Below are 22,312 nucleotides of genomic sequence, written 5' to 3' on the forward strand. Positions count from 1 at the left end.
ATCTGCTCAAAACTCCCAGGTCCTACTTTTACTGCATGCCAAGTGGCACTCCTGACCAATCCCACGGAGAGACCAAAAAATATGGGGAACTATGGAAGAGCCAGACCACGGGGTGCCAGGCGATGGCCCAGGGACTGCCCTCGGCCACTGGATGTGGTTGCCATTGGGAGAAGAACGACAGCTGCAGACGCGTGACCATCCCAGGGACGGAGGGGGAGGAGGGGCAGGTGCAGGGAGCCCAAGTTGGCCACCGGCCCCCCAACGCGAGACCCACCTCAGCCAATCATCCAGTTGGCCTTTGAAGGGTCATTTCCTAGCGAGCGGCCATTGGGGGCAAGCTGGGCCAATGAAAGGACTCTCCCAGACAATTCCAGGGGGGGTTGGGGGGGTTGGGGGCTAAGAAACTGTGGCGCATCAGAGCCATTGCTGAACCCGGTGAGAGACCAGCGGCTCCTGGCAAAAACATGATGGCCCTCATGGAGCCCACATAGCCCAAAAAAACCCAAAAAAACGATCCTGGACCCCTTTAACCGCTGCAAGGAAAGAACACAAAGCAGTCTGTACAGACATCATAGAATCATGGCAATTGGAACGGAGACCCACAGAGAGCCATCCAACACAGGCCCCGTTTTGCCCATGCAGGGACTACTCAGTACAGCATCCCATCGTCTGCATCTTGGAGCACGCAGACACAACAAGCTTGCTCCCCCAAGGTGGGACACCCCTCGGATACCAGTAAACAAGGGCTGTCATATGACCTCCTAACCTTCTCTTCTCCAAAACTACAAACATCCCCAGCTCCCAAAGTCCCTCCTCCCAAGCAGCTTATGGTTACGAAGACAAAGAAAAAAGTGGAATTAAAACACAACACACTATAAGAGTCAAAAGGAAGGACAAAACCTGAAAAAAACACACAAAACGGGAAAGCGGTCCTTTCGAGATAGTACATCAACAGACTAACCCCGACATCACACAACAGAGGAAAACACACAAATCACCTCCGAGATTTTGCGTGAGGAGTCTCCTTCTTTGGAGGCGTCTTAAGAAGCAGCGGCTGGATGTTCATCTGTCACACGGGCATGCTTGACAGGAGAGTTCCGACATGGCAGAAGCAGAAGGGCGGCTGGACTGGATCAGGGGCGCCCTTTGGGGCTCTCTTCCACACACTATGGTACTCTGATTCTATGATGCTAAGCCATGCCAGTCCCTGGCTGTTCCTCTCCTGAAACCTAACTGGGATTGCACTGGTTGGACTGTTGAATGCCCTGGGGGACTTTCCAAGCTGCACTCCTCTCAGGGCTCCCTTCTTCTCATTCTCTTTTCTGCAAACGGACCTCTGCAACTCTTCCAGACAAGCCGCCCTCTCGGCCTCCTTTCCTCCAACTCTGCCAGGAGGCCACAGGGAGAGGCCCATGGGCGCCCTCCATGCCCGCGGCCTACCTTCCGCCTCCCGCCAGTCCCTTCATTGCCGACGTCGCTGACAACTTGCTCCGTGGTTTACGTGACGCCGTAATGCAATGGGAAGCTTATTTAAAATCAGCGATTGAGTAATAATAAGCAGCCATTGAATTTGGGCTCAGAAGATAAAATGTCCCGGGGATGCCTCCTCCTCTCCAGAGGGCTTTTTTACTCCTTTTCTTCTGCTTTGAAAAAAAAGGATATTCAATAATCAAACATTTGAAGCAGGCGGTGCTTCCCTCCTTCCCTCCCTTTTTCCCAAATGCTGTTTTTGATTGCTAAATGATGGGACTGCGCATAAAATATGCATGGGGCTGTCCTGCCTCAAGGATGGAGGCTCACTCCTGGCAAGAACGGTGGGGGGGGCATTGATGCCTTTTGCTCTGGATGGGAGATGGGCACCCTCCCTCAGGGACCCCTGGAAAAATACCATGAGAAGCTGGCTGGACGTTTGGCCCACGGAAAAGGAGGGAGCGCAGCGCCCGGTTGGGTGGGGGGGCATGTCTGAGGCAGGGCTGGGGACGCAGATGTCCTTAGCCGCCTCAGTTCATTGAGAGGCGGGGGGCTGGTATAAATATATTTTTTTTTGTTAGTATTATTATTATTATTGCACCCTTTGAGCTCTGCAGAGTTGCTCCTGAAGGAGAGGTCTTCATCTGGTGCGCTCCTGGGTGGTTTCCTGAGAATAGACGCCGTCTGAACATTTTTTTTCCCCCACAAGACGCACTGGGGCTTATTTCAGGAGAGCCTTGGTTTCATCAAATGTGGGCACAACAATCTAAATTTTCAAATATAGTTAAGGCGTGTTTTCTGGAAACAGTATAAACTCTCCAACCAGAATGTAATCTGAATTTCTTGGGAATTTTGAACCATTGGCACCCATCTTTTTTTTCCCTTCTTTAGGGTTTGCCAGATCCCGCCCGGCGGGACAAGTCCCGGTTTGGGGGGTTGCCGTCCCGGTCCGGTCCGGTTTGGCGCCCAACCGGGACGGCCCGACCACCGCGCAACCTCAGCCGCGGCAGGCGGCTCCAAGGCCTTGCCTGAGGCTGGGAGGGCTCTACGCGTTTGAGATGCAGCGGAGAGCTCCCTCCCTGGGCCCAGCAGGCCAGGGGAGAAGGAGGATGGCCGCTTCCACCGGGCGATGGACCGGAGAGGCGGCCTGTCTATCCTTCCCGCCTGGGCGCCGGCGAGGCTTCTCGCAGGCCGGGAAGAGGAAGGGGGCCGTTTGCCACCGCGGCAATGCCGCGATGACGGGCGGCCTCGCCCTCCTCCCGGCCTGGGAGCCGGCCGAGGCTTCCTCTCCCAGGCCGGGAGGAGGGGGGGCCGTTTGCCACGCGGGCAATCGCTGCGATGACGGCGGCCCGCGCCTCCTTCCCGCCTGGGAGCCGGCGAGGCTTCCTCCAGGCCGGGAGGAGGAGGGGGCCGGTTGCCACCGCGGCAACGCCGCGATTACGGGCGGCCCTCGCCCTCCTTCCCGGCCTGGGAGCCGGACGGAGGCTTCCTCCCAGGCCTTGGGAGGGAGGAGGGGCCGTTTTGCCACCGCGGCAATCGCCGCGATGAGGGGGCCCTCGCCCTCCTTCCCGGCCTGGGAGCCGGCCGATGCTTCCCTCCAGGCCGGGAAGGAGGAGGGGGCCGCTTCCCACCGCGGCGATGGCGCAATGAGGGCGGCCCTCGCCCTCCTTCCGGTCTGGGGCCGGCCGAGGCTTCCTCCAGGCGGAGGAGGAGGGGGCCGTCTTCCCACCACGGCGATGGCCGCAATGAGGGGCGGCCCTCGCCCTCCTTCCCGGCCTGGGACAGGCGAGGGGTTCCTCCAGGCAGGAAGAGGAGGGGGCCGTTGCCAACGCGCGATCGCCGCGATTGCCAGGCAGCCTGGCCTCCTTCCCGGCCTTGTGGAGGAGGCCGAGAAAGGGAGTGGGGCCCCGCGATTGCGGCGATCGCAGGCGCTCTCCTCCCTCCTTCCGGCCTCTATGGAGGCCCCGCCTTCACAGGGCTGGGAAAGGGAGTTGGGGGCCGGGGGAGGCTGCTTCCCACCGCGGTGATCACCGCGATGAGGGCAGCCCTTGCATCCTTCCTGGCGTGGGAGCAGGCCGAGGCTTCCTCCCAAGCCGAGAAGGGGAGGAGGACAAGGTTTTAAAATGTAGGACCTTAAAAAAAGGTCTACATTTTTAAGCTTGTCCTACATTGGCCGCGTCGGAGCTCCTCAGTTATGGCAACCCTACTTCCTTCCCACTCCTTCAGTTCTGCGCCAGGCCTTCACTGGGTCTTATTTGGGGGGTAGGCTTATATTGCACAAATGCTTAGCAAATGCTGCTACGGCTTATTTTCGGGGAAAACAGGGTAATCCAGAACGTGAGTCCCCTGAAGCTCCCGGAGGGGGGAGTAGGGGTGCCATAATGGAGGGGGGCTGGATGCAGTTCCAGGGGCATCTGAATGGGCCAGGAGGAGACACACACACACACACACCCAACACAAACCACACACACACAGCACAACTGTGTCCCCCCTGCCAAACGCAAAGCTTCCCCACCGTCTAACCAGTCACCAAGATGGGTTGTTTGGCTCCCACAACAACAAGGTGCATTGGGTGGCGTCTGTTCCTTGATGCTTGCATGCCCCCTTTATATGCTTCTGAAAGGGTGAACTGCCCTGACCTCACAAAGCAAGTGTTGTTGACGGAATGAAAAGAAATCATGCGCGTGGTGCCAGGTGCACCACGCCTTGTCCTCCACCTTGAGATGCGTCCTTCCGGGATGAGAAAGACGACCAGACAGGCCAAGGAGGAGGAGAATCAGCACGAGCTGGGAGTCAAGGGAGGTCCCACCTTGCCACCATTTTGGAGTCCCAGGGAAGAGGCGGCCAAGCGGTTAATGGTCCCGAATCATTGTTGGACTTCTCTTGCAATGACAAAACACCTGATCCCAAAGACCCTCCTCTTATGGGTGGAAACTGATCCAGGACAGTAGCAGAAGAGGAAGAGGGGAAAAGGAAGCAGAGTGCATAAGGGAAAAGGCAATCCCCCTCCCCTTCAATGCCAGGGACAAGGAAAACTTCATGAAGGTCAAGGGGATGGTCACTACTCTTACTACATAGTATTAGCATTCAGATAGGTGGCTCTGCTTGTTGTTTATTTGTTGATAGCCCGGGACTCAAAGTGGCTTACAAAAATGAAGACAGATACGGATAAAGGCTCACATCACTCAAACAAAAGAGACATTAAACTATAATGAAACTATCAACAAGAGTCAAAAGACATTCCAATCATAGCCATAAAAAGCCGACAAAGCAAACCCACAAAACTCAAGCCACACAAAAGTATATTTGGTAGCAGCAGCGGTGGTGGTATCTTATTATTAACTCGACATTCTTCCAGGGAGAAGCTTTGGGGATCCAGTCCCGTTTCCCCGAAGCAACGATGGAGGGATGGAGGATGGTTTTGGAGGAATCCCCAGCAAGAGGAGACCATGGATTCAGCGGGACTTGCCCAGGGGTCTGCCAAAGGGATCTGGCGTGTGGACCAGAGCGGAGGTGGGCACGTCTGCTGGGCATGCTTTCATTTTCCTCTGAGGACAGTAATAGTGCCACTCTTTTCTGCTTTGGTCAGGTCCCACCTGGAAAAATCCTGTGTCAGTTTCTCACAATTCAGTATGTTTTAAGTATTTGAAGGGATGTCATGATGGGAGGGAGCAAGATTGTTTTCTGCTGCTCCAGAGACACAGGACACAATGGAGCAATGGAGCAAATTACAGGAAAAGAGATTCCAGCTCAACATTAGGAGGGACTTCCTGAGAGTAAGAGCTGTTTGACTGGCGGAAGAAAGATATGACTTTGTGGAGTGTTGGAGGTCATCCTTCCTTGAGGCTGAAGGCCATCCATCAATGGGGTTGCTTGATTGTGAGTTCCTGCATGGCAAGAAGAAGGGGCTTGGACTGGATGGTCCCTGTGCGCTCTTCCGACTCTGGGAATTCTAGGGTTCTATGATTTAGGGGTTGGGCCTGGTGGCCTCTGGGGCTCCTTCAGCAATTCGTGCATCTCTGCGTCCCCCATCACCACCACCATCCAACACACCTGGGCCAAGCCATAGGGTGCTGCCAGGGCCACCATGGCCTCTGACCATTGTCTCTCTCACCACACACACAGCACATGCATACACACGCAATCCATGGCTGGTGCCAGCCAACCTCCTTGCAACATCAGCAGCAGCAAGCAGAAGCAGAAGCAACAGCTAAGGAAGAAGGAGAAGACGAGCGGCGATCTTGCAAGCAGGAGCGCCAGGAAGGAGAGGGGGACCCTTGGAGGCGGAGGACTGAAGCCAGCAAACCCCAGGAATCCCCCAGCCGCAAATCCCCCCTCACCCTGAACAACCAGGAAGATCTATTGGTCAAGACAACAGCGCCTACCACAATGCAAAGCTGCCTCACGGCACGCCAGGCCAGATACCCACCAAAAGGCAGCCAGAGTGATTATGCATTTATGGAAAACCTGCTATTTTTATCATGACCCAGAGGGGGCTCCACAGGGAGCTCCCGTCTAGAGATGCCTCAACAAAAGGAAGTCCATGAATAGCCATCAAGTCTGCTGCCACAATCATGGGACAAATCGGCTCCGTCAAGCGAAGGCCAAGCCACCAGCGAAGGAAGGCTGTTACCACGCACTAACCATCAAAGGCCGGCCGGCGTTAGGTCCAGAGCCAGGCTCCAGGTGGAAGCAAGGCGCGTGGGAGTGTGCATGGGCACTGGCGCACTGGGATCCGGCGGGTCTGCCCACATCTTTGTTCAGCGTTGGCCGTTTTGCTCTTGCACAGGGAAGCGCGTGGGAGCATTTGGTGGGAAGAACCCCTCACTTCCCACCTACAGATAAAATCGGCTTGCAATTGGAATCAATGGATCGATTCGACAGCAGAGCATGGTTCCCACTACATTTGCCCCAATGGCATTCTCTCCCTCTAAAATAATCCACTTGTGGTTCACATTCATGCATGAACTGAATCAAAGGGACTCATTTCAGCCAACCAAAGGGCAAATCAACAATTGATTCCACTCCGCATTCGGTTCACCACTGCATGGAATCGATTTATCAAAAAAGATGCAGAAAACCATCAGCGTCAAAAATCATAAGTCTAGCACAGTGGCCCTCCTCTCTGAATTGTTTCAGCGATTCAGTTTAAGTGGGAACCCAGGGTCATTGAATCACTTCAAAACCGATTCATGATCCGGTTTGAAAGGTGGTAGTGGGAATCAGGCTTAGAAATTGCTCTCTGCTCCCCTTTAAGGATTAGGGTTCCATCATAGAATATAGAGTTGGAGGAGACTCAAGAAGGACCCTGATCAGCTCAGCCCCTTCTCCTTCTGCCATGCAAGAAACTCTCCATCAAAGCATTCTTGGGACAGTGGCCATCCAGCCTCTGTTTAAGACAGCCTCCAACGAAAGAGACCCGCTCCACTCGGAACCACAACAAACTCCAACTCCCAGAATCCTAGAGCCTTGAGCCAGGGCAGTTAAACCAGTGCCAAAACGGGTTATCTCTCCAAGGTGGGATGCAGCCTTAATCTCATCAGCAGCTCATGGAGGGTGTCCTGTAATGCTGCTTATCTATCTCAATGCTTCAACGGGCGCCACATACGCAAAACAGGGATATTAGATCACGCGGTCATAAATGAGACGTCGGTGTGGGACATGCTTTTCTGCCAAGCCATATATTACCGAGTGGCGTTATGACTGTGACACATTACTACGTTTTTAACTCCACAATAACTCTTGTTTATGTTTGTGATCTGAATATTTGGGTATTGTTTTGCTGGCGCCGAGTCCCAGTTTATGTCAAAATCCCATACAGAGCCTTTATTAGGATTTACGTCGGGTGTTGGTTCGTTTTTTCCAGAGAGGAAGGCGGCTTCAAGATCAGAGTACAAGGGTGGGCAAAATGAGGAATGGATTCAGAGGTGGAAAAAGAGAGGGTTATGAGAGAGAGGGGGTCTCCTCATAGTCTCAATTATCACCGCCTCGAAGATCAGATCCCCTCCCGCTCTCCATTCCTCCTCCGGCTGCCTCCCCAGCGGGTCATTTACAAGATGGATTCCCAAACTCAAAAGCATGCCAATGCCTGCCAGCCTGTCCATCCGTCTGTCTCCGTCCGTCCCTTGCATGCTGCTGAGAGGGAGCTTCTCAAGACCTGGAGCTCCACACGCAAGACGGGTGGGTGGCCTGGAAGCCCCCTCCAAGACCACCCCCCCCCAATGGCCCTGTGCATTTCCTTTTTCCACCCTAAGTGCTGTACCTTAGATTTCTCCGTGTTGAATTTCATTTTGTTAGTTTTGGCCAGCACTTTCCTAATCTGTTCAGCGTCATTCTGAAATCTGATCTGTCCTCTGGAGTTTAGCTTTCCTCCTAATTGGTGTCCTCTGCAAATCTGCTAAGGTCTGCTCCAATTCGTCATCCCAGGTCACTGATAAAGATGTTGAATAGCAGACTGGGCCCAGGACAGAGCAGCCCACTGGACACCCCACTGGTCACTCTCTCCAGGATGAAAAGGAGCCATGGTGGCCATCCTTTGGGTTTGCCAGCCACCAGTTACAAATCCATATAACAGCTACCTTGTCTAGCACACATTTCACAAGCTTGTATCCAAGAATGTCATGAGAACTTTGATCCTGTCCTTGTGGGTTTTTTAGTACTCCTCTCATTTGGTGGCATTTGACATTGGTAAGCATGCCCCTATTCCTGATAAGTCAATATTCTTTGTTTGTGTTTGCCGATGCTGGCCGAAGAGGTTGGAGAAGGTGGCCCTTGGGGTCCTCCATCTTTGCCAATCTCTTAGAATGTGACCCCAGGAGGTTTAATCCTGTGAAGGTCACAGTGGGCCTCTTGGCAGCCTCAGTCGGAACATAAGAGGGTGTCAGCCATTGGGAAATTGCAGACCAAGCCTAAACTGGGGGCATTCTGCCAAACACCAGGGAAGAGGGAAGGATGATAAATATTTAAATGAAACATGCAAATAGCCTTGTGTGCCTTATTCTGGTCTTGCCAAGCAGAAAAAACCCCTGACATTTCTGCAGCTGCCCTTGAGGCAAAATCTTTATTTTGTCATCCCCTGTTTAAACTATGGATGAGAAATAATGGGGATGAAAACGGGTGGCAGAGAGCGTGGAGCAATCGGTTGAATGTTGGGCTGAGAGAAACCCTGGGTTTGATTCATCCTAGCCTGGAAACCCACTGGGTGACCATGGCAAGTCACACTTCTCTCAGCCCCAGGAGAGGTTGAATCACTGAAACAGAATCATAGAGCTGGCAGAGACCCCAAGGCCCTGTCCAGTCCAACCCCCTTTCTTCTGCCATGCAGGAACTCTCAATCACACAAGTCCTACCCACAGCATGGACGTCCACCCGCTCGTTAAGACCTCCAAAGAAGGAAACGCCACCACTTCCAAGGGATCATCTTTTCAAGTGCAAAGCTCTTACTATCAGGAGGTTCCTCCTGAATGTTGAGGTGGAATCTCTTTTTCCTACAGATTGCATCCATTTGCTCCAGGTACATTAGTCCACTTGAAAGCATCAGTGAGCCAGCAGGGCAAAGCAGTTGAGTATGGACTCTACAACTCTTGGGGACCTGTTCGAGTCTGCTCGCGCGCTGGCATGATTTTCTCAGCCTCAGAGGGAGGCGCCTGGCAGCAAACTTCTCAGAGAGCCCATCTGCCAAGAAAACCCCAGGATAAGATCACATTTACTTTTGAAGAATTCCTCCGGGAGAGAAGAAAGGTAAGGGGTGATATGAGAGTGTTTATATACTTGAAGAGATGCATTGGGAGGGAAACAAGCTTGTTTTCTGCTGCTCCAAGAGACATGATGGACACAATGGAGCATGGATGCAAGCTGAGGAAAAGGGATTCCAGCTAAACATAGGAGGAACTTCCTGACAGCAAGAGCTGTTTCACAGTGGAATATGTTGCATCAATGGAGATGTAGTAGAGTCTCCTTCCTTGGAGGTCTTTATTAACCGAGGCTGGATGGCCACCTCGTCAATTGGGATGCTTTGACTGAGAGTTCCTGCATGGCAAAGAAGGGGGGTTGGACTGGATCAGGCCTTGGCTGGAGTCTCTTCCAACTCCGGATTCTATGATATCATGATCCATCCTTCATCCAAATGCTCACCTGGCCGGCCCTGCTAAGACAAATTGGGTATCGCTTGGATGGTGTCTTTCGCCTGGCAGAAGGGAGTTGGACTATATTGGCCCTCGGGGATCGGGTTGCCATATCCCGCCCCCTGTCGGGACAGTACCCGTTTGGGTGGTGCCGTCCCGGTCCCGTCCGGTTTGGCGCCCAAACCAGGACGGCCCGCCCACCGCGGCACCTCAGCCGCCGCGGTGGTGGCTCCAAGGCCTTGGAGGCCTGGGAGGGCTCTCCGCGGTTGGAGCTCCAGCCGCGGAGAGCCTCCCTCCTGGGTCCCAGCAAGGCCGGGGAAGGAGGAGGAGGCCGCTTCCCACCGCGGCGATGGCCGCGATGAGGGGCGGCCCTGCCCTCCCTTCCCGGCCTGGGAGGGCCGAGGCTTCTCCCCAGAGGCCGGGAAGGAGAGGGGGCCGTTGCCACCGCGGCAATCGCCACGATGACAGGCGGCCCTCGCCCTCCTTCCGGCCTGGAGAGCCGCCCGGCTTCCTCCCAGGCCGGGAAGGAGGAGGGGACAAGGTTAAAAATGTAGGACCTTTTTTTTTTAATTTCCTGTCTAGGAAATTTTTTAAAAAAAGTCCTACATTTTTAAACCTGTCCTACATTTGTCCGGTTTCAATTCGCCAACTAGGCAACCCTACTCGGGGCTCTATTCCAACTCTCGACCCTGGTTCTGCCTTCAGGGTGGTCCTGGGGTTGGATTGAGAGCCAGAGGAGGGAGGCCAAGAAGGCAGGCTGAAGCTGAGAAGAACAGAAGCAAAGAGCTGCCTGGGGATGGTGGACTCCTTTTCGAGGGGACTAAGCAGGGATGGACCATGGCATTCAGGTGAGTCTTAGCAATCGACTCCAGCATCAAGGTTGGGTGGACTCAAGGCATTGCATTTCTCACAGTCAAAGGATGTTGGAAACTGGAGTGCGCCCCCAAAGAGGGCAACTAAAATGGTTGAAGGCCTGGAACCACGAAAGCCCTCTGAGAGACGACTAATGGGCTGGGGATGTTTCACCTGAGAAGATATGTTCTTAAGAGGTGTATGAAGCCCCTGTTTAAGTATTTGGAGAGGGTTCACTGGAGATGGAGCAAGCTTGTTTTCTGCTAGGAGAACAGGACACATGGATGCAAGCTCAGGACCGAGATTCCAGCTCAACGTTAAGAAGCTTTCCTGACAGTTAGGAGCTGTTGATAGTGAAGACCTCCCTAAATGGAGTGCAATGAGTCTCCTTCTTCGGAGAGGTTTATTTAAAAATCTGGTAGCCATCTGTTTAGAATGGGGATGTCTTGATTGGATTTCCTGCATGGCAAAATGGGGGCAGGGACTGGTGGCTTTGGCTTTTCCCTTCCCAACTCTATGATTTTTGAACTGGAGTGGACCTCCAGAGCCTTGGACAGGGCCTGGAAATATATTACAGGACAGCCGTGTTTGGCAAGGCAGCAAAACACAGCAAAAAACCACAATCCACAAGAAACAATTACCAATAAGGTATTGCTGCTTTGTGATTTTGGATTTTGTTGTGACATCTAACGCTGGCACTTGTTCAGCGGGCCATTGCTCTTTCTCTGTCCATTGCAGAGGAGAGAGTTAGGAATGTCAGTCCGTTCTCCGGCGAAGGCCTGGCCATTTGGGGAAAAGGGCGCGGACCAGAGAGGGCGCAGAGTCCATGCTAGCGGGGGGATTCTGGGATTGACCGATGGAAAAGGAACTTTTCCAAGCGGAGACCATCTCTCTCCCTCCGAGAAGTCTTCCTTTTCTCTGCTGAATGGGCCATGCTTTAAGTAACTGTTTTCTATCGTTTGTGTTTTTTATGAGTCTTTAGGAAATGAAAATTGTTTTCGCATCCACTTCTTCAAAAGGGCCGAAACAAGCTGATTTTTGCATTTTGATCTTCCGGTGGAAAATGTGCATCCCCCGTCAAGGGGAAACGGCTTTTTGACAAACGAATAAAAAACCCCGTGGGAAAAAACCCCACAAGGTGATTTCGTGCTTTCATCCAGAGTCCTGGGCTTTAATCACAATCCAGGCAGAGCCAGGCAAGAGACCCCAAAGGTGGCAAAGGGAGCGGCACACAACAGCCCTGGCCCCCTGACAGACTTGGCACACAAGCGCACACAGCGGGCACCAGGCTTGGTCATGGCAGAGCTTACGGCTGGCGCTTGCGTCCACCCAACAAATACCCACCCAAAGAGGCGGATGGGAGTTTTTGTCCATTGCAGGGCATTCATATTCAGTTCAGGGTTGTGCAAGCAGACTTGTGCATAGCAAATATGCAAACACTGCGCATGGCAACCATGCCTGTTACGTTTGCACATTCAGTTGAATGGTGTCACAGAGCATAGAATTGTAAAATTATAATGTGAGAAGAGGCCTCATGGGTTCAAATGGCTCAATGGAGGATGGCAAAACAGTGACTAACTAGACCATCGCCACTTGCTCTGAGACGGTCAACTGTTTATTCAATATTGTTTTTCAAAGCCCAATGCATTTTGGACTCACAGTGAAAAGGTTTCCTTCAAAAGAAATCGCAGGAGATGAAAACAGTCTCCAAAACCCAAAGCCATACAGTATAAAGGCTTTTCACATTGAGGCTGAAACATGTTGGGCTTTTAAAATATATATATTGAATAAACAGTTGACCACCTCAGAGCGCATGGATCTGGGCCATTGGGTCCCCATGCCATTGTAGGCTGCATCGATCGGAGCATAGTACTGTATCCAGATCTAGGGAAGTAATACTCTTCTGTATTCTGCTTTGGTCAGGCCTCACCTGGAATAATCCTAGGTCCAGTTCTGGGCAAAACAATTCACAAAGGATGTTGAGAAACTGGAGCCATGTGTCCAAAGGAAGGTGACTAAAATGGTGAAGAAGGGTCTGGAAACCATGCCCTATGAGGAACGACTCAGGGAGCTGGGGGTGTTTAGCCTGGAGAAGAGAAGGTTAAGAGGTGATATGAGGGCCCTGTTTAAATACTTGAAGGGATGTCATATTGAGGAGGGAGCAAGCTTGTTTTCTGCTGCTCTAGAGAATAGAAGACAATGGAGCAGTGTTTTCAGCTGCTCCAGAGAACAAGACCCAAAACAATGGATGCAAGCTCCAGGAAAAGAGATTCCAGCTCAACTTTAGGATGAACTTCTTGATAGTAAGAGCTGTTCCAAAGTGGAACACATTCCCTGAATGGAGAGTGATAGAGTCTCCTTCTTTGGAGCCCTTTAAGCAGAGGCTGGATGGCCATCTGTCAAAATGGGGCTGCTTTGATTGAGAGTTCCTGCATGGCAGAAAAATGGGATTGGACTGGATGGCCCTTTTCGGGGTCCACCTCCAGGGTTCTAGGATTCAGTGCAAGATCTCCAGCTTGAGCCTCCCCAGCAAAAGATAGCTGCCCAGCCTCTTTTTTAATCCCATTCTTTAAAAGGTCTGGGAGGTAAAGTATGGTATGAGTAGTGTCCAGGGGCAGAACTGTGCGATAGAATCCGTCCTTCTGCATTTACTCCCCGCATCTAGTGCAGGAATAAAAACCAGCACACTATTCTCCTAAAACGTCTAGAGAAAGAGGCCATTGGTTCCACTGCTGAACTTCTCTCACAGCTCCCCCTCTTCCCTCATAACCATCAAGGGATGCCCCCCAGACCCTCCTCTCCTCCTCTTCCAAAATCCCAAGGAGCCCTTTGCTAAGCATGGGGAGGACCAGCCCCTCCTGTCCTCTGGCTGCAACAGCAGAAGGGCAGAATGGAGAAGGGCCCCCGAGGGTCTTTGCCTCCGGCTATTTCTCCCCCTTTCTGGTGCTGCTCAGATGCAGTGTCTCCAAGGCCCAGGCGCTCATCCACCTCCACCGCAAAGACGGAAGGCTCAAGGAATGGCCTTCCAGGGCTGCTTCCCGACTGTGATTTAAAGCAAATTGCTGATCGGCTTCTATGATGAACGTCGTTCCCATTTGAAACCGGTTCCGATCCTATTGTGATCAGTTTCATTGAAACAAGGCAAACGCAAAAAAAACGCTCTTTCCTGACACTAGTTCTTATGGCAGTTCTTTTGGAAAGAATCGATTCCAAAACATGTTCAACAAGTGGGAAAGACAGATCTGAATTGCATGATTCTGGAGAGAAGGGACTGATGGCAGAGGGGTCTTTACCATTCCTCCTCAGTTTTAGGGAGCGCCAACATTTTGCGCTGCCTTTGGGTTTCTGGTATGACCTACGGGCGCATCATTTCTTAAAAAGTAAAATTGATAGAAGATCCAATGCATTGATTTTGCAACTACTTGCAAAGGCGATCCGATGGCAGCTCATAGTGAGGCAAGTAGCTGGGCTGCCACTTACGTCCCTGATGACACACAGATGATTGACATGCATTTTGAAGTGGTGCAAACTAGTGGGGAACGACAGTCGTGCCAAAAAAGAAGCGATGACAAGGGGATAATGAAAAGATCCACTTTCATAGTGGGAACGACAGACCTTTTGGAATCGATTCACCAACACAGAGCACAGGCAAATCTCAAACTGCTTTAAATGTTAGTGGGAATGAGCCCCCGATTTGCCCACTGGACCCCTGGGCAGCCAGGACTCCCCACCGCTCCCTTTGCCAGTGGCCCTCGAAGCCTGGCTTCCTTCCCAGAGACATAAGCGACGGCTGATGGATGGCCATCTGTCAATGGGGATGCTTTGATTGAGATTTCCTCCATGGAAGAATAGGATTGGACTGGATCAGGGCCCTTGTGGTCTCTTCCAACTCTACGATCCTAGGATTCTAGGATGCCCAAGGCTGGGAAATAAGGCAAAGGCTTTGAAGGACACACTGGCCGAAACTCTGCATCCTCCTTAGCCCAAATTAGAGGCAATAAAATATGGGCAGAGGGTCTCTGTATTTTTCCCTCTTTTCCAGGATGGGGCCGGGACTCTCTCGTTGTCGTCTTCTCACTTTCACACACTCACACACACACAATCCCTAAAGTCACAGGTCATTTCTGCTCACTGTGCGCAATTCCTCCACTGCTTCTCTAAGGACACAGCAGGGATAGGGTTTTTTTTAAAGCTGTTACACTATTGATTTTTGCAAAATGCACTGTGAAAACCAGCATTTTAGCTTTAAGGAGGTAAAAAAAGATCTATAAGTTAAAAATGTCCAACAAAAGTACATTTTCCTCTCTGAGGCCACAAGAGCCAAGACCCTGCAACAAAGAGATAAAATGTACCTTTACAGGTGTGTGAAGATTTGTATGTCAGTAAATGGCAACACTGTGCAACTGAATGTGCAAAAAGGCATGGAACAGATGATACCTGTGCTCAGTGCCACATCTGCATGCCCACAAAGCGCATAAAGGGAAAGCATGCGCCATGGTGCCACTGGCGCAGCTCCACTTCCATGGCCTTCAACTCAAGGCAGACTTTCCACATTGGGAAAAATGCCCAACTCATCTGCAGGAGGACTTAAACATTGAGAGGAGCCCAGTCAAGATAGAGGAAATAGTTGTCCTCCAAACACTCAGAGGACTGTTTCACGCAGAGGAATGCATCACCGTCCCAAAAGAAGAAGAAAGGGAGGGGGATCCAAAAAATGCAAGGAATTACGCAGGAGCTCATCACACACGCAGCATCCATCCCAAAGAGAAAGTAGTGCAAATGTGAATGAAATCAGCACATGAGTACATACCCATCGGCTTCTTGATTTCGAATTAGTGTGTTTGCGCATGCGCAGGGAGGACAAGATCCCACGGCCGAACCGGAGATGCATTTCATACTAAGGCAAACTTGCATTGACTGTGAATTCGCAGTGGGGAAGGATGTATAAATTCAATAGTTTTCCGAATGCCGCTATTTCTGGGACGACTCACAATTGCATTTGGATCGCCTTTCATTTGCTTTCGACCTTGTTTGATATTCTCTTGCAAAATTACGTGAAACACCGTGGATGACCCCAGACTGACGTTCATTTAACCTCCCGGTTTTCCCCGTGTGACAAAGTCCTGGGAGGTGAGGAGGGACGCTCCTTCTCTGGGGGTCCCTGGAAGGGGCTGAGCTCCAGGCCTGAATAGGAACAGTGGCTGGGGAAGGCCCCTGGGGCCCAGGGCCAGCAAGTCTGTGCCTCCCCACCGCTGCCCTTTACGATGTGGGGAGAAGAGGTGCTCCTTGTGCGCTGGATGGGATGCAGGACGGAAGAGAAGGAGGCAGGTCTCTCAGGGACATGGAAGAAGAAGAGCCCTCTCAACACTGCGCACAAAAGGCCCCAATGGCTTAACTCACAAATTCTCCAGCTCCGCTCTTATATACTTGGCTGGATGTAAGCACAGACGAAGCGCACCCCATGCAGGGACGTAGCCAGGATTTTAGGAAGGGGGGGTCCAGACTAAGTGCCACCATTATAATGGGGCTTGGGTGCGGCGGCACAGCAGCACGCACCATTCATTTTTCTAATGGAGGGGGGGTCCGGACCCCAAGAGCCCCCCCCCTTGGCTACATCCCTGCCCCGTGGCATTCAACATGCTACAAACAGATCTGATTTTGCCATAGTTCTGGGCACACTTTTGCTTTCGGTATCTTTAGCCAGATATTTTTGTCGGAAAATGTCAGCCCGACCTGAGAGAGCATTCTCAAAGAAAGCCCATGTGGTTTCAGAGCCTGAGCATCAAGAGATGTCGGGAGCCGTGCAACATGGGATGCATCCATCATTTCGCTGTTCGCCTGATCTCTGGGTGGCCTTTCGTGAACCGGGAGGAAACAGCTTCATGTTTTCTGTCTGGGAGAACTTGCAACTGTAGAGCCACCGACTGCAACTGAGCAAAGAGGTTCCCCAAGTTTCTTCTTTCTTAATAGCACTGAAATACTGGATCGTAGGTTTGGATGGCATCCCAAGGGCCACCCGCTCCAACCCCCAGATGCCAGGGCAGCAATCCTCAGCTAAGGCATCCCTCGCAGATCATGGAAACATAGAATCATAGAGTTGGAAGAGACCCCAAGAAGGGCCCTGATACAGTCCAACCCCCTTCTTCTGCCATGCAGGAACTCCCTATCAAAGCATCTCCATTTTGACAGATGGACATCCAGCCTCTGCTTAAAGACAGCCTCCAAAGAAGGAGACTCCATCGCTCTCTTCCACAGAAATCAGCCCTTACTCTCAGGAAGTTCCTCCTAATGTTGAGCTGGAATCTCTTTTCCTGGAGCTTGCATCCATTGTTCCAGGTGCTATTCTCTGGAGCAGCAGAAAAGAAGCTTGCTCCCTCCTCAATATGACATCCCTTCAAGTATTTAAACAGGGCTATCATCATATCACCTCTCAACCTTCTCTTCTCCAGGCTAAACATACCCAACTCCCTAAGTCTCTCCTCATAGGGATCCATGGCTCCAGTTTCTCCACATCCTTTTTGAATTGTTTTGCCCAGAACTGGACACAATATTATTCCAGGTGGGGCCTGACCAAAGCAGAATATAGTGGCACTATGACTTCCCTCGATCTAGACACTAGACTTCTATTGATGCAGCCTAGAATCACATTGGCCTTTTTAGCTGCTGCATCACACTCTTGACTCATGTTCAACTTGTAGTCTACTAGGGCTCCTAGATCCCTTTCACACCTCTTTATTGCTACCAGTTTTACTGCAGATTCTGAATTCGTGGACATTGTTTTGACTTGCGCATGAGCCGACTCGGGTCCCAGGTGGGAAGCAGTCAGCCAGTCAGTCACTCCATCCCTTTGTAAGTGTTGTCCCATCCCTCATTGCAAGGACAGCGCTGTCCAAGGGCCATGTGCAGCTTTCTCTCCCAGAGGTCTTCCTTGCCAAGGGTCTCATGGGACGGGATGGGAAGGGTGGGGGAATGGCCTCTCTCTCTCTCTCCCTCCGGCCATTGCAATTGGACTGAGGAGGACCCAGAAAACGTCTGGGCCTTTTGCCTTTGGATGCTCTTTGCGAGTCCTCTTCCCCACAAACACACACAAAGACACAAACACATGCACCGCAACAGGCTCTGCAGTGTTGGCTAAGAGTGATAAAGCCTCTTGAATAAAAGTAAGACAAAGGGCTGCTGGGGAGGCCCCCAACCCTTTTCCCTTTGGAAATGCATTTCTGGGACTCAGCGTGATTATCTTAATGCTCCTTCTTAGGAAAGAAAGGAGAAAAGCAAAAGAGGCACAGTTATTAATGCGCTGAAAGCAAGAGCACTTTGCAGGAAATCTTTCCCATTTTCTTTTATCTTCATCCAGTGGACTAACTACACGATGTTGCAAATTTCTGTCGCTCCCCGCGGAGAAGAGAAGTTTCCCAAGCGATCTTCCTTTTCATAGTTCCATCTCGTGCGGCTGAGAAAAGCAATGTGTCCAACTGCTTAAATTGCCGCTGAAACGGCCCCATTTATCCCCCCAAATGCACCATTTCCCCCATCAAGATGGCATGATTAATCCGCGCGGTTTGGACCCTTCAGCCGCCAAGTGGTCCGTGTCCCTGTTGCTTGGAGATGCCACGGCTTCTTCTTCCTCCTCCACAGTTCCTTCCTTCCCTCGGAGGGGTGATTTAGGATGGGAATTGATTCCAAAAACTCCCTCTCGCCTGGCAATCTCCGCTTCCACTTGACTCAAGAAGCATTCCCCTGTCAACCTCCGGCTTCCCAGGAGAAACAGCCCTCTCCCAGGCCTTCCAGTGACCCCTTGCTGGTCCTGCCATGATACATCCCATCATGCTGGTCAGCTAGGCCCATCTGGACGCTCTGCAGGCAGCTTGTGGCCTCTTCCTTTTGAGGCATCCTCCCCACTCTGCTGCCCTCCGTTCCCCCAACAGATCCACACTTCCTTCCTTGGCAGTGCCTTTGGGCTCTCCACCGTTCCCCAGAGCCACGCTCGGCCAGAAACTGCATCTCAACCAACAGTATACCGACCCCACTCTTCCCATTCCAGAATTCTCTGAAGATGCCAAAGCCACAGATGCTGGCAAAACGTCAGGAATAAACTTTTCTAGAACATGGCCACACAGCCCCAAAAAACCCACACAAATCTATGGATGCTGCTCATGAAAGCCCTTGACTTCCCATTATCCTTTCGGGATTTGCACAGACTTGAGGTGGAAGGGCCATTGCCCAGGAGAGAGACCCCCATGTTGCCTTTCATGCAGACAAAGGCCCTCCAACAGCATGAATAAGAATCAAAGAGGAGCCCCAGAGTTGCCCACCATCTGATCCGGCAGTGTGGCCACAGGGCATCCAGCCAAATGCCCCGATGGGATCCATGAGCCCCATGAGCCCCATGAGCCCATTCCTGAGGGGCGGCCACTGGATCCTGCTGGCTATTGTTATTGCAAAAAGAGCTGCAAGGCTTGAAAGATACACATGCACCATGTCTGTCCTTCAAGGTTCAGAAGATCTTGCTGCTTTAGCCACGCATGAATGTGCATTTGATAGACATCTGCATATATATATACACACACACACACACACATATATATGGAAATACAGCCACCTTACATCAATGTATGTGCCAAGCTCACGTTCATGTGCTGTTCTCTTTCTCTTGTTACCTTTCTTCTCTGTTTCTTTTCTTTGTAATCAAAAATCCAATAAAAACGATTTTAGAAAAACATGCATGAGCGCATGAATGCGCTGGGAATTACCAGGGAGCCTCCGCTTTCCAAGGCAGAGGTGGAGGCATAGGCTGCCAAGTGGAAGCAAAACGCTGACTGGTAGTCCCTGGGCTGCTGGGCTTCTGTGTTTGGGCATCTCAGCAGCCTGGGCAGTGATTAGTGGGAAAATGAAATGCACAGATATAGGATCATGGAGGACACCTGTCTTAAGGAGACTTCTACATGTGAAAGGGATCAAGGAGTCCTAGTAGACCACAAGTTGAACATGAGTCAACAGTGCGATGCGGCAGCTAACAAGGCCAATGCGATTTTAGGCTGCATCAATAGAAGTCTTGTGTCTAGATCAAGGGAAGGAATAGTGCCATTGTATTCTGCTCTGATCCGGCCCCATCTGGAATAATCCTGGATCCAGTTCTGGGCACCACAATTTAAAAAAGGACATTGAGAAACTGGAACTATGTCCAGAGAAGAGCCATCAAAATGGTGAAGGGTAAGGAAACTGTGCCTTATGAGGAAACCTTAGGGAGATGCTGGGGATGTTTAGCCTGGAGAAGAGACAGTTAAGGGGTGACAGGATAGCCCTGTTTAAGTGTTTGAAGGGATGTCACATTGAGAATGGCGTGAGCTTGTTTTCTGCTGCTCCAGAGAATAGGACCCAATGGGTCAATGGACGCAAGCACCAGGAAAAGAGATTCCAGCTCAACATGAGAGTGGCGGAGTCTCCTTCTTTGGATGGCCATCTCTCAGGGTGCTTCGATTGTGAGTTCCTGCATGGCAGAATGGAGGCAAGCGCCAGGGAAAGAGATTCCACTTAAACATTAGGAGGAACTTCCTGAAAGTAAGAGCTGTTCAACATTGGAACATACTCCCTCAGTGGACATTGTGGTAGAGTCTCCTTCTTTGGGGGTCTTTAAACAGAGGCTGAACGACCATCTGTCAATGGGGATGCTTTGATTGTAAGTTCCTGCATGGCAGAATAAGGTTGGACTGGATGGCACTTCTTGGGGTCTCTTCCAACTCTATCATTCTATGATTCTATGATTCATTGCCAAGCCCTTCCAGAGGAGGCTGCACCTGGACTATATGCCCTCTTGGAGGAGGCCCATGGGCTGTGCCTTTGGTGAGCCCCACTTTGCCTTGGAAGCATCATCTGGGGCCAGAGGTCCCCCTCCGAAGCCCCTCAGGAAGACAGGCAATGGCCAGAGTCACTGGAGGAAATATAGCTCATTCAGCACCTGGGAGACATAGAGAAAGAGAGAGAGATGGATTCTTTATGGCACCTGAGCACCGTTATTTATGTGCATGGCTGATGGCGTGTGGGCATTTTGAAATGTTCTGATGGTCTCCCTCAGTATAACCTGAATGGACTCTGGAGACCGTAATTCAGACACAATCTCATTTTGTCTTGAACTTTTCTGGGACTTGGAATGACAATCGTGGGGGATTTTGCTGAGCTGGGAAAAGTGTCGGCAAAGAGGGAGCCAGAGAGTTGCAAAAGTGCTGAAGCCTCACATTCGCCTGTTGAGTGATGCGGGGAGGGCAGAAGTGAAAGTCCAGCGGCCAAAGAGATGCCACACGAGGGACCCCCCCCCCATGCAAGACCCCCCTTCTCTCCCCCTCCTCCTCCTTCGTAATGCTAGGAAAGGCATTTGAGGGATGAGGACGGGAGTCAGGCAAAGTAGCCGCTTGCAAATGCAAGGGTTTTAGGCGGACGATCCTGATGAAACAGCAAATCCAAGAATGTCCTCAAATGACATTAAAAGGGTTGCAAGCAAAGCCATTTGTAGCAGTGAGGATAGTCCAGAGAGTCTGTGCCAACAGCCACATGGTCACCTTCACCGCTCTTGGTCATCCTGACCCTGATGATTCCATTTAAACTGAAATCTCCAGGCGATGTCCTCCCCAGTTCTTCTGGAAGGGCCCCACCACCACCAGCCCCCCGGGTCTTAAGGCAGCCAGGTGCATTGGGGGCCACAGGAGGACATTGTTTTGGGGCTTTGTTGCCCAGGTCCTGCTTTGGGAGTTTGGGTCACCGAAAAGAAGGAGCCGGGAATGCAGCTGAAAGAATCTCAACTTTGGTGCCTCAACAGCTGCATGATGGTTTCTTGTTGGAAGCAGGGGAGGCTTGATATATGTCTAGCCAAACAGCCATCATTAGCCCTATGAAGATATTTGAGACTAATAGTGGTCATTTTGCACATGGGTGGTCTGGTAGCAATAGCCACAGCAAGTACATTTCTATACTGCTTATCAGCGCACTTAAGCATTCCCTAAGAGGTTTACAGTCTGTAAACCAATTGCCCCCAACAAGTTGGATATTCATTTTAGCCACCTACAGAAGGATGCAAGGCTGAGTAGACCCTGAACCCCTGGCTGGTACTGAACATCCAGCCTTGTGGTTTGTGAGTGAGTGGCTGCAGTAGAGACATCTAACCACTGTGCCACCAGGGCTCCTAAATAACCACTTAGGATACAGGAACCACCTTCACCCAATGCTCCCTTTCCAGTTGTTCCACTTAATCCTGGTATTTAATTTTGCTTCAGTTTCAATCATTCTCTTCTGATGTCTGTGTTCTTGCTTTCCATCCACAGACATGATTCCCTATTTGTTTAGATCTAGGAGTCCAAGTAGCCCACAAATTGAACATGAGTCAACAGTGCGAGGCAGCAGCTAACAAGGCCAATGCAATTCTAGGCTGCATCAATAGAAGTATAGTGGAAGTAATAGTGCCGCTCTATTCTGCTCTGGTCAGGCCTCACCTGGAATGATCCTGTGTCCAGTTCTGGGCCAAACAATTCAAAAAGGACATTGAGAAATTGGAGCCATGTGTCCAAAGGAGGGAGACCAAAATGGTGAAAGGCTTGAAAACCATGAAGCCCCATGATAAAACGGAGATGCTGGGGATGTTCAGCCTGGAGAAGAGAAGGTTAAGAGGTGATAGGATAGCCCTGTTTAAACACTTGAAGGGATGTCATAGTGAGGAGGGAGCAAGATTGTTTTCTGCTGCTCCAGAGAACAGGTCCAAGAACAATAGGTCCAAGCTGCAGGAAAAGAGATTCCAGCTCAACATTAGGAGGAACTTCCTGAGAGTAAGGGCTGTTTGACAGTGGAAAATGCTGCCTCAGAGGGCAATGGAGTCTGATGAT

The sequence above is a fragment of the Sceloporus undulatus genome, chromosome 1 (genome assembly GCF_019175285.1).
Source record: "Sceloporus undulatus isolate JIND9_A2432 ecotype Alabama chromosome 1, SceUnd_v1.1, whole genome shotgun sequence".
Classification (NCBI taxonomy): Eukaryota; Metazoa; Chordata; class Lepidosauria; order Squamata; family Phrynosomatidae; genus Sceloporus; species Sceloporus undulatus.